The sequence below is a fragment of the Bubalus kerabau genome, chromosome 21, assembly GCF_029407905.1.
Source record: "Bubalus kerabau isolate K-KA32 ecotype Philippines breed swamp buffalo chromosome 21, PCC_UOA_SB_1v2, whole genome shotgun sequence".
NCBI classification, from domain to species: domain Eukaryota; kingdom Metazoa; phylum Chordata; class Mammalia; order Artiodactyla; family Bovidae; genus Bubalus; species Bubalus kerabau.
The window spans coordinates 47,432,080-47,444,832 of record NC_073644.1 but is presented as its reverse complement, the minus strand read 5'-3'; the positions used below and the strand labels follow the sequence as shown (position 1 = coordinate 47,444,832).

Below are 12,753 nucleotides of genomic sequence, written 5' to 3'. Positions count from 1 at the left end.
GAGGACCACCTCCTGCTTCTACTCCTCCACTTGTTTTTATGAGTTCTTAAGGAGTCTCCCACCAGATTGAAAACAGAGACAGCTTCCTCTCCATTTCTTGGGGTCCCCACAGCACCCATCAGAGTCTATGACACTCCTGTTTAAATGTAAATGAGGCCTAGTTTAGTGGGCCCTGAGTGTCGTTCTTTCCGCTGCTGTCAGGAGACTTCGGACCAGCAAGATGTCTGCTGTAGTGACCGGTGGCTCAATATCAGCCAGCTGGACCTTCAGCATCAGGACCTCCTTGCTCCTGTCAGATGCAGTACATGATCATAATTAGCATCTGTTTCCTGGTGGCAATTCCAAATTCACATTCAAACTCTGTCCCATCTCTGCTCTTGTGCCAAAGTTAACTGGGACACCAAGAATGTCCCCTGGTTCCAGTTCTACCATCAAACCTAAACAACATTCTTGAAGCCTTCCCCGACTGTAATTTATTCCTGATCACCCAAATAGCTAATTCCACTTAGATCATGCTCCCACTTTGGCTGCAGACTGATGCTTTCCATTTGAGCTAAGCCTGTCTCTTGAGATATACTGTCCATTCGTCAAGGGCAAAAGCCCCATCTCATACCAGACCTTTCTCACCCAACATTGCCAAGAACAATGGCACAAACTACAATGCTGAGACTTTAACAAACATTTGTGGATCCAAAACCCAACTGTAATTGAGCTCCAGAGTACAAAATAATGAGCAGAGAGAAGGCCCACAGGGCTTTCACATCAAATCATCCTTTTTAGTCACCATTATGAATCAATACTTTAAAAAAAAAAAAGGCAAAGCTCTCATTGCTCGAATAATAATAGGTCACAGACATACCACCCAACAACTGCAAGGGACTTGCCACCCAGAGTTTATTATTTTGCTACAAGCACAACTGTGCCCCAATTGCTTCTAATGGGAGTTCTCAGGCTACAACATTGGATTCATCAAATTTACCATCTCCAGCATCGACATCTTTCCAGGCCCAAGCTGAAACCCCCCAAGCCCAGTCTTTCCACTGATAAATCTCTCAATCTTAAACAAATAAAAGGAATAATGAAGACATTTCTTTTTACCTAATTAGACTAATCGAGTTGCTTGCCTTTTTTTTTTTTTTCATATTCCAAGTCCTAGAGTAAAAGTAACTGAAGCATCTCAGTAGCTTGTAGAGCCTTGCTGGTCCTAAATACTCAAACAGTGTGCTCCTAGGTAACTCAGAATGACTGCTGAACTCAGGTCAAAACCCAATTTTCCTATTTCCACCCCAACCCTAACCTCAGAGGCCTCTGGCTTTGGACAAACTGCAGGTCACTCCCTCTCATCTCAAAATGCATGCAAACCAATTCACGCATTGTTATTGAACACAGGCCATGAAAGGGCAGACTCTGATGTGAAGATTGAACAGACATCCCAGAAGCACAGGCATAGCCCTAACCTTTATGCCCAACCGAATCTACACAAGAAACAATGCCTAGCCCCCTAGACCCATGAGGTCCAAAAGCAACCACAGCAGAGATTCCAAACGCCTACCGGGCACAGGAAGTAGTAAGCAAAGCCCAGAAAGGGAATACAGTACAGATTTTCCAGAAGCCATCTTCATCTGCTTTGTCTGAGACAAGCCATTTCCCTTGTCTCAATTTGGTCACTTCATCAACAGGGGCCGGTTTTCAAAAGATGTACAGGATCAATCCTTTTCTTCCTTCCACGTTATTCACTATCGTATTTCTTTACATTTAACTAATCATCCCCCTCCTCTTCTTTCCGTGTCCCCAAGTCTGGCTCTTTGAGTTTCTCCTGGTCCCATGTCTCCTTCTGTAACTCTCACCCACAGCAAACACTTAGCAAAGGTCAAGATGTCTTAGTGGGAGTAACGTAGACAGTTGTTGGGGTGCCATTAAATGGGGTTGAGGAGTTCTGGGCTTTAAGAAACCTTTAAAATTCCTGGGACACTTCTGCCTATAGAGTCACAGAATTTCAGAAGGGGCCCCTCCTCCACAATAATCCAAACTCTTTCTCTTTACCGTGGCTCAAGCTAAGGAGCAGAAAGGATTGTCCTACACCACGTGCTGACCAGGGCCAATCCAGCCTGCCACCAGTCTTGCAGGAGCCCGTGCCCAGAACTTTCCCTTCTGAGTGCATTTCTCTGCTCAGTCTTCTTTTCCACTGCAGCCAGGCGCACTCAGTCACCAAGGAGCGAGAAGCACTTGGACTTAAGTAACAAAGAAGATTGCATGGTTAAGTGCCAAAATGAGTGTGGTGGACAAAAAATGCAATCGAAATTTTCAGAGAAAGTCAAGAGCTATGTGGGCGAGAGTGGCAAGCAGGCTCTAGTAGGTACTTAATAAATATTTTGATGATTGAATGAATAAGTGAATCACTGACTGATAAGATGTACATGCAGTAAAGCATCATTAACTCTCAGGCTTTGCGGGAATAACTGAGAGTGGGTGATTGCCCCTGAAAGATAGCCAAAAATATAAAAAGTCATTGACATAAGTGCTTATTATTCACTTTGTCTAAGAGATTCTCATTGTGTTGCTTCACTGTGCAGAGCTTTCATGTATCTTAAACAACATTCACTTTTAATATTCTATCACTGCATAAATTCTGTGATTCATTCATTCTCAGAAATCATTCATAAGTACGACTTTGTGGGGGCAACCTTGGCCCCATCCTTCAAGGACTCACAGCCTGGAGAGGTGAGTGACAACGAAGAGCAAAGCAGTATAAGCCAGATGCCCGGCAAGTGCTTTAGTCCTGAAATGCTCTGGAAATGGCAGTGAAGAGCTGAGAGCTGGTCAGGTGTCCTAAGAGTAGACACTCTGGCTAAAAGGGACCAGTTGGGACACTTTCAGAGAGAAGGCGGTGACACAGAAGGAGCAGAAGTGTGGAGGTGGACAAGTGTACAAGCGCTCAGGGCCAACAAGGACATCAGTCTAAAGGGAACAGAGACCTATGTGTGCTGCATTAAACGAGGTTCACCGGTGAGTGCTGCAACATGCCTGGTGCAGGCTGCTGAGCAGGGCGAGCCAGGAATCATGGGAAAGAGAAAGAGGGGCAATGCAGAAGAGTCTGTGAAGATCGTCCCTGATTCAAGAGAACTTTCTGGGTTTGCTGGGACAGATGCAATCTTGCTATTGGTTCTGTTCTTTAGAGAGGATACAAATTCTGTCTTGACTGTCATTTCTCAGCCACTGTGGCTCCCGGATGGAAACCCCACACACACACACTCACAACCCATTACCTGTCCTCTCTGTGGCTCTCCATGTCTTTTTTCTTTTTTCCTTGAAGAGTTAAGAATGAGAAGGAATTCTTAGTGCATATATATCTTTGCATATATATCTGAGATCAAGAGTCTCAGACAGTATTGAATTTGGACTCAAGGATCCATTAGTGCATCCTTGAGTCCAAATTCAATACTATCTGAGACTCTTGATCTCAGATATATATGCAAAGTAGGTAACCAAGAATTCAACTGATCTGAAATACATATACTATACACATTTTATTTTTCCTTTGGTCAACTCAAGAGCACAAAACAACTATTCCCTGACTGTATTAGAACACAAGGGGCCCCTACAGGCATTTCTAGGCATACCAAGAAGCTATTAATCTCCAAGCGATGGTGACAACAACCCCAGGCACCAGTTTCCAGGAGGCAGCGTGGAAATCCTCTCAGAGTTCAATTATAGAAATTAGCTGGTATTATTTAATCCTCAAAACCCCTGTGAAGTAGGCAGGGTAAGCATCTTTTATCCTTATTTTACTGATTAGTTTACTGAGGCTCGAAGAGGTTAAATAACTTTCCAGGGACATTTAGCTGGGAAATAACAGGGACAAAATCCAAGGCAGATCTTGTCACTTCAGGTGTGATGCTCTTCACACTTTATCAGAGCCATCTGGTCCCATGTGGGCCACCAACTTGTGTCATTTCAGCAAGTCAGCACATCAGTGGCCTCATCTTCTGCAAGGGGATAAAAGGCTTACCTAGCTTCCCGCCTTAGAAAATCAAGGGGGCAAATGTGATATAAAGATACTTTTGAAAAGAAAAGTGCCGTGGATATAAAAAAGTTTGTTTTGATGCAAAAAGGTATATTGGGTCAGAGAAACATTTTTCCAAGGTGGCAAACTTCTAAAACTCTTATCGACTCACCATTCATCCCTTCTCCCTTCCCAGCACTTGGAAAGGTAGAAGCCTCTACCTGCCTGGGGGTCAGCTTAGCTGGCCTTGCCTGTAATTTATTTCTCATGGATCTGCTGATGACAACCCATCATCAGCTCCTGGAAAGGGGTAGCTGCTTCCTCCCAAGAGATCCTGTGGACTTCAGGGATGCTCACATTCTCCATCTGACCCTGGCATTATTTGCTCTGAACTGGACAGAAAGTCAACTGCAGGTTTCTACACCAAAGGCCATTAAAAAAATATCTTTCCTCAATCGTAGAGGGTACTCGCTTAAGGGGGTAAGAAAACCAACTCTGAAAGGGAAGCTGCTCTGACCCGATTCTGAAAATTCCAGATATGAAATGTAAGGGCCACTAAGTTGGACTCAGTCATCTACAGTCACCAGTTTCCCCCAATACATAATACTTAATACTTAGACATAAATACTTAGAGCCAAACAAAAATGTAAGTTGGCATCTTTCCCCTGAATTCATGAAGTAGTACATTCTGTGGGCATCTTGGTATTTACTCTTCTGCACTTATCAAGCATTTGGCTGCCCAAAAGTGTCTGCAGTTTCATGAAGAGTTTGTGAAACACCAGGGTTTCCTTTAGAAACAATTCTAAATGAAGTTCAAACCTATGGCTAGATCTGATGGCTGGGCTCCTTATTTATGCACCTGCATGCATGAGCAGTTGTGTCTGACTCTTTGCGACCCCATGGACTGCAGCCCACCAGGCTCCTCTGTCTATGGAATTTGCCAGGCAAGAATACTGGAGTGGGTTGCCATTTCCTCCTCCAGGGGATCTTCCTGACCCAGGGATCAAACCCATGTCTCCTGTGTCTCCTGCACTTTAGGGAGATTTTTTACCCACTGAGCCAGCTCCTTATTTAATCCTGACCCAAAACATTCTGGGAAGATCACCAGGTTTCACAGTATACCATAAAATCATAGGATAGCAATGGAACTGGACTGCTTTGTACCCTTCTTTGCAGAACCCAAGGACCAAGCGCAGCGATATGTGGCCAGGACTCTATGAGCTTCCTTTTCTCAGGGCAGTGCTACCCCTTCAGGACAAGAGCAGCCTCCTGTCTCTGCTCCCTACTCCCCCATCCCGAAGAGACAGATCCCACACAGTGGGTCCCTGAGCAAACTCAGTAACATTATCTCATTTTTTAAGGCATTGCAACTTCTGACAACATTAATGTGTTAATAATAATTTATCCCATTCTCCTGGCAGGAACAAAACTGAAGCAACTTGAAATGCCATCAGCAAAAATTATTTATTTTCCATTCCTGAGCAGTGAAGAAAACAAGATCTCATTGGCCAGGTCCACTCTCAATAGCTATCTGGTTTCAATTAAAACTTCAAGTCTCCAAGGGAAAAACTGGCATTCTGAGTTGCTGAGGCCCAGCCAAGTTTCAGTGTCTCTACAAACTCCAGAAAGGATGTCCCATCCAACCAGCCAACCTCTCATCTTCCTCCTTTTGCATATCATATAGACTTCAGAGCAGAGACTAAAGTACAGCTAAAAATAATGACCAGGTTAAAAGAACTCTGCGCTCCTAGAGGTACATTTTTTGTGCCAGTGAAGTATTGATTCTGCTCCTAATGGAAATGAAAGTCAAGATAACAGCAGAAATGGAATCAGGAATCCAGGGGAAAGTACCTACCTATTTATTTTTTCTTCAACAAACTCCTGCCTCCCCCCACTGACCATTTTCAACTAAATTTTCTACTAAGATTCCAAGTACTGTTTTCTCTTTGCCCTCAGCCCTCATTTTTAGGTCAAGTGACTTACAAAGTAGCCTACCATGAATAATGCACACACAGGACCAGAAGTCCTTGTGGCACCAAAGGGGCTCCTTGGTTCACTCAGGGATACCCCTAGGCTTCCCCTGTGTGAAGTGCAGAACAGGGCTTGCCAGCGATGCCTTCCTGTGGGATGTTCTGATGTTAACATACAAAAGGTCAGATTACACCCGTTCACTTGCCCAGCCCATTCGTGAACATATAAGGCAGTTGATACTATCTCCCAAGCTATAACTGGCCCCTTCCAAACCATATCACTGCCTCTCAGTCAATCATCCTTGTATTCACTACAAACCATTCCCCACCTCCAATTTGTTTATTTCACTGACACATCTATTTTCCCTGCTAACAGAAACAAGTCTGCTTTCCTCCTCTGGCTTCCGATAGCATTCACTCACCACCTCCTCCCCTCTGCCCCCGCTCAGATTACTATAGTGGCTAGCAGTTTCCAGAGCCCAGCTCTAACACCAATTCAACTTCCCAAGACTAAGACTTTTATTTTCTTAATGGGGGAGGGGAGATGGTGTGCAAAGCAGCACTTTCTGCATACCTGGTCTCCTGTCTTCTCAGGCTACATTCCCTGAAGTTGGCAAATCTCTGTGTTTAGCCATACTCTTCTGATCTGCCCTAAAGCCCTTCTTTGGTAGCAGGCAAAGTAATTAAGTACAGAGGACAATACTGCATCTTCAACTTCACTGGGACTTCCAAGTGACAGCAAAAGAGATCATGTCTCCTTTCAGGAGTCTTGGAATGGCAGAAGTCACAAAAAGCAGGAGAAAGGGGAAGGAGTGACCAAGGATTGTAAACTGGCTACATTTTAAAGTGCTACAAACTTTCTCCTCCCTCACACGCCCCTGGACAGTTGGCTCCACCTCCCCATCCCAGCCAGACAACATCCAACTGGGGTGTGTGAGGGTAACTCTCTCGGAGCCTGCTGGTCTGGCCCCAGTGTTGCAGATGTGGCCGCATAGAACAACACCCTTCCTCTCCTCTCCTCTCCATGCTCTTCTTTCTGAGCCCGCTCCTGCCCTTCCAAAACACATGAGCATGCGTTTGCACACTACACACATGTTTTGAGGATAAAGATGGGCTGGGAAGGGCAACCTGATCTACCTGTGTAAACTACAGGATAGTAAGAGATGGGGCAAGACTGCCAGACAGTTTTGGCAATAATAACTTTATAAAGTTAGATTTTGCACAAAACTACAGAAAAGGAAAAACAGGATGAAGAGTAAAGGAATGAAAAGGAACAAAATTTTAAAAAATAATGTAAGAGGAAAACAAGTAATATTAGTATTTCCATAAAGACCATGGACTCCAGCTAACTTTTTTAAAAGGTGTGGATAGTGGTGGAGGGGATAGGGAGGCTTGAAAGAAAAAGTAGCTGTGGTAGAATTCCAAAATAAACTGCCCTTTCAGAGGAGAGCTTCTGCAGGGATAAAGAGACACACAAATTGGCCTTTTAGCATTAGATGTCAACCATGAGATTATCAGGACAGTTTATTTGAAGCGGAAATGAATCGGAAATCCTTCCCTCAACGGTCCTCTTAGACCAATATATACACCGTCAGAACCCACATAGGCACACATAAAGAATAAATGCAGCATCAAGGGGCAATAAGAACCCCCTCCCCACACCAGCAGTACCTCTAGCCTCATCTCATACTTCCAATTGCACAACTTTCCGATCTCCAAAGAAAATATTTCCAGTTGGATCCTATTTCAGAATTGTAACTGGTGTGGGTTGTAGGAGGAGGGGTGTGTGCAGCCTGTCGGGGATGGGGACTGGAAGACAGCATTTCGGTAGTTACTTATTTTTGTAGAGCCAGCATGCTCTACCGATCAGAAATTGCTATTACCCAACAAAGCTTCTATCACAAACAGACACCAAAAACAGCATCGGCGTTATCACCATCTTGCTAAAGATCTGCCCGGTCCAGTTTACCTGACTTTGTCTCAGTGGAACTTCTTGGACAGTATTGTAGTCAAAGGGATAATGGTTTGAAAGACAAAAACAATAAATCGATACTGAAGGGCTCCCTTTCAGGAGTTATTTCCCACTGGAAACCACCGAACGGGAAAGCCTGTCGTTAATTCCCAAGCCCACGGCTCCTCTAGAAACACACACAATGCGTGCTTTCAAAAAGGGCATTAGTCTGCTTTTAAGGGAATTCCTGTCTTTTCAGAGTCCCAAAACCGGAGAGCACGAGAGAGACTCAGATCCATTGATTAAGATTTTAAGAAAAAGACTAACACAGAGCTACGACACAAGCACACACCAACCTTCGCCGGCTGGACCACTTCTTCCCTGTTCTTCTTTCTATTAACCACACGTTAGATTCTGATACATACCCCCCCCCCCCGCAACCTACCCACCCACCCCCAAAATCCAACTAGATACAATGTAGCTCTCTAGCTCCACTTAACCTGCAAGTTACAAAGAGAGAGGGAAAAAAATATCCTGCCGCCTTCCCACTCCTTTCCCTACCCCCTCCCCCTCTTGAGTCCACTCCACCAACGCCAAACCCGCGAGCCCCAGCAGTCGGCGGCCGGACGGAGGGAAGGAGGGAGGGTGCAAAAGGCGGGGGGAGGGGGAAGGCCGGGGTGGAGTGGAGGGGGGGGGAATCAGATTAGGCCAAACTCAATAAGGTCCCAGACCTCCAGCCCGACGCTGCCACCCTCGCCGCCACCACCGAGTCACTTCAAATGAGCCAGCATCTTTGCCCACGGCCGGCTGGCCGGAATCGCGCCCATCCTCCGCAGCCTCGCCGGGACCGGCATCCCGCCCCTTCGGCCCGGTCTCCCAGTTCCCGCCGGTGCAAAGTCAAAGCCCCGGCGAGGCAGCGTTAACTTTTGCACGCAGAGAACACACACCGCCCCTGGCCCCGGGCGTGCGGGGGCCCGCGGCGCGGCGGGAGGCTGGGCGCCGAGCTCCCGGGCCAAGGTCGCTGCGCGTGCTCACCCACGGCTCCGGCTCCGCTGGCCCCGGCGCTCGGTCAGATCCCGGCTCCCGTCGCTCGCCCGAGCCCCCGAAGGTGCTGCTGCGGCAACTCCATGGCGATGAGCATCTGTCACACGGCGAGCCGCGGGCGGGCCGCCCTCGCTCGGGGGGCGCCGGGGCCCCCGGGCGCGCGGAGGCGGAGGCGAGCGGCGGGCGCCCCGGCCGGCCCCGCGCTTCCCGCCCGGCGCGGCCGCCTCCGCCGCGCCACCGATTTACAGAGAGAGATATCAAGGGGGAAAATGGCGTCTCCGGAGCCCGAGGAGTCCTGGAGTAATCACATTCACACACACACACACACACACACACACACACACACACACACGCCCGCACGCACACACTCGCACACCGCGCGCCGCGGGCCCGGCTAATTTTAGCAGGAAACCCCCTCTCAAATTGTATATATATATATCCCAGTCTATCCAATCAATGCTATTTTTTTTTTTCCTTTTCTTCAAAGGATGGATTGGAGCCTTAAAAAAAATGTTGCCGGGTTCGGGCTCGCAGGAGGCAGCGCGCAAAGGGCGAGGGCGCTTTTGCTGAGCTGTGCAGTTCGGTCTGCGGCGCCGGGCGGCCCAGCCCGCCCGCTCGTCTGCCCGCGGTCGCTAGTGCTGCCGCCGCCGCCGCCGCCGCCGCTCCATGACCGCGCCCGCCCCGCGCCCCCGCCGCGTCCCCTCGCCACCCGCCCGCGTCCCCGGCGAGCGCTGGAGTGGGGTCGGGCCCGAGTGGCTGCCTCCCGCGCCCTCTCTCGAGTCCCGGAGTCCTAGTGAAAGGAAGGGGGAGGGCGCGGGCGGGGGAGGGGGAGGATCGCAGCGGCCTGGCGGCAGAGCCCAGCGGGGACCGCCACCCCGCGATCTGCCTCGGCAGGGGTGCGGGCACCCCACACCACCGCTTGCCCAGCCGACCGGGGAGCCGCTTCCCCGACTTGAGCCCGGGGGAGGCACAGCCAGGAACCTGCGAGCGACCTCTCTCCCTTCACCCTCCCTCAGTGAATTTCTGTGGATTTCGATCCATGGGAGGGAGTGGGGCTCGGGCCGGGGGTGAAGGAAAACAGTTCGTGGAGGCGGATCGGAGACCCCTCGCGCCCCTCCCGCTCCCCGGCGCCCTCGCGGCCCAGTGGCGCTGCGCGCCCGAGTCCGCGGCGGAGACTGGGCGGCCGCGGGGACTGCCGCGGGCTCGGCTCCGGGGCTCAACACTGCCACTGTCTGACACAACAGCAGCAGTGTCGGGGGAGCTGCGCGGCCGGGGCGCGAGATGTGGTAGGCTCTGAAAACCGGATGCATTTTTTTTAACCTGGTAATTACATTTCAGGGGGTTATTATTATTTTTTTATTTTTTATTTTTTGTCAAGCGACATGTACGCATTCAGATGCATATGTGCATTTTCTCGTATTCACAGACATTGGACCGCTGATGAGGGAAAGACAACGAGACAGACGACGCTGGCGTGCGGTTCTCTATTCAGGGTGGTGAAAAGAAGAAGGAATGTCTTCAGTTCATACAAAATGTGGTATTTTAATCTCCTTGACTATTTGTATGCGGGGCTGCAAAAGTGGACCTATTCAGGCCACTCAGTGGCAACCCCAGGCAACTGAGGAATGTAACTCCCCCAGGGGCGTGTCTGCGTTATGGGACAATATAGAACAGATAGGGATTCAGAAAGGTTTTGCCAGTGGTTTGAACTCAAAGACGCGGGGGAGAGTTTACTCAAAGCTGGCATTCTGAGAGGACTCCTGCCTACCACGTTTTATATTGAGAGTTTTGGAACTGTGGATTGAGGAATGATTTGGTAGTGGTTGGGAATGACCCCCCAGTGTGATGTCAATCACATGTCAATCACATGTCAATGTGATGGGACCAATTACATCAGCCACTGCCGACCCGGGTCGACTGCTGGTGTGAATTCTGTCACAGAGCCTCCTCACTCTCATCACTCTTTTTTACAGAAAGGATGCAGTGAAGTACAGCAACGGAGACTATTCTGGGAGGACCCAGCAACTCCCATCCTGGCCCATTTCCCTGGATCCGTTTCAGTTCGATCCTAAGTAGATCACTGCCCTCTGACCCAAGTGTTCTTACCAAAGTGCTTTTTTTCAGAGAAACGTTCTGACTGGCCAGAAACGTTTCCTGTTACTCATCACAGCAAAAACTCTGTTAGAGCAATGTTTCAGTAGGTCTTCTGTGACCCATATACCAGAGTATTGTTATTAGTGGGAAGGTAATGCTTAATTAGAAAAAAAGAAAATCAGCAGGGCGTATGAACTGATGATAGAAATAAAGATAAAGGCATAAAATATGATGTCAAAACAATGGTTCTGTGTGATCAGATGACTTTTGTCTGATTCCTTCTGTACCTAGATTTCTGAAATCCTGTCCCAGAGGCCCTAAAGGACTAAGATAGCATGTGGGTTCCCCCCCCCACCCCTACACTTTCCAAATGGAGAAACTGAGCTCCAGAAATCAGAAGGGTTTGCCTATGAGCATACAGCTGGCTGGTGTCATCTGAGCCAGAACTGAAGTTTATTGCTCAAGTCCTTCCCTTCTATAAACTTAGCATGTTAACAGAGTTTTCCATCCTGTGCTGTTGTGTTTCTTTGAATAGCAGCTCAGAGAAGCTCATTAGGTATTAAAAATTCAGTATAATAGATGATAAATAAGTCTACAGAATTACAGTGCAATAAAGTTTACCCAAGAGATCACCAATTCAAACCCCATCATCTTAACGTTGAAGAAACAGAGACAGAGAGATGCAGTGGACTGCCCCCAGTCATTAAATTAAGACAGAGCCATAAATAGACTCTGTGTCCTTTGACTTTTTATTCAATGTCCCTTCCTTAAATGTAGCTCATTTTTTGATCAAGAAGTGAAAAGTGAGAAGAGGAAAAGGAAAGGGGGGTCTTCCCCCTCTTTATTTTATATAGCTATATATATAAAGTGCACATGCTGCTGCTAAGTCACTTTAGGCATGTCTGACTCTGTGTGACCTCATAGACGGCAGCCCACCAGGCTCCCCCGTCCCTGAGATTCTCCAGGCAAGAACACTGGAGTGGGTTGCCATTTCCTTCTCCAATGAGTGAAAGTGAAAAGTGAAAGTGAAGTCGCTCAGCCGTGTCCGACTCTTAGCGACCCCATGGACTGATGCCTACTAGGCTCCTCCGCCCATGGGATTTTCCAGGCAAGAGTACTGGAGTGGGGTGCCATTGCTTTCTCCGAAAGTGCACATACATATGCACAAATGTATCTACATACACTAATATGCATTACATATTATATATTTTTACATATTTGACATTTTTAGTATATAATCATGTATATTAATAATATAAAATATAACTTTGTATACAATAATAAGATGTCCCTGAAAAAAGTAAAGCCCTACCCCTGAACAATATGCTTGTTGATGGAGTGGGAACTGTATTCAAATTCTAGCTAAATATGACAGGAATTCTTATCTACTTTCCCTAATAGGCCACTTTCTGTTTATCTAAGAACCAGATCCTAAAACACTGAAAGTCTGAAGCTGGCAAAGAATTTCATCTGAAAATTAGTTCCATGCAATTTTAAGTTACCTATTCTGAGAGCCCCAGGATCCTTGAGAAAATAAAAAGACAATCTGAGCAGCTGATGGGAATGCATGCAACATACATGTCTTAGTCCTACATAGCCTCCAAAGTCAGCATCTTGCAGTCACTCAGCAATTAATTATGTAGCATGAACTATATTAGACAAGACAGTAGCAACAAGAGATTCAAACTCAA

At 47.5% G+C, this 12,753-nt stretch overlaps 1 protein-coding gene and 1 long non-coding RNA gene across 3 annotated transcripts in view; one reads left to right on the top strand and one right to left on the bottom strand.

Annotated features, from left to right (window-relative positions):
• The window catches only part of SETBP1 (SET binding protein 1), a 408,011-nt gene extending 397,883 nt beyond the window's left edge, over positions 1-10,128 (bottom strand). For both annotated transcript variants that reach the window (XM_055559771.1, XM_055559773.1), the window contains exon 1: positions 8,960-10,128. The gene's annotated coding sequence lies outside the window, so the exon portion shown is untranslated. The remainder of the gene's footprint in view (positions 1-8,959) is intronic.
• Positions 9,320-11,364, top strand: LOC129636331 (uncharacterized). The gene is made up of 3 exons (XR_008706880.1): positions 9,320-10,291; positions 10,395-10,505; positions 10,942-11,364. It is a non-coding gene; the product is annotated as an uncharacterized LOC129636331 (long non-coding RNA).
• Positions 11,365-12,753: the final 1,389 nt, after the last annotated feature.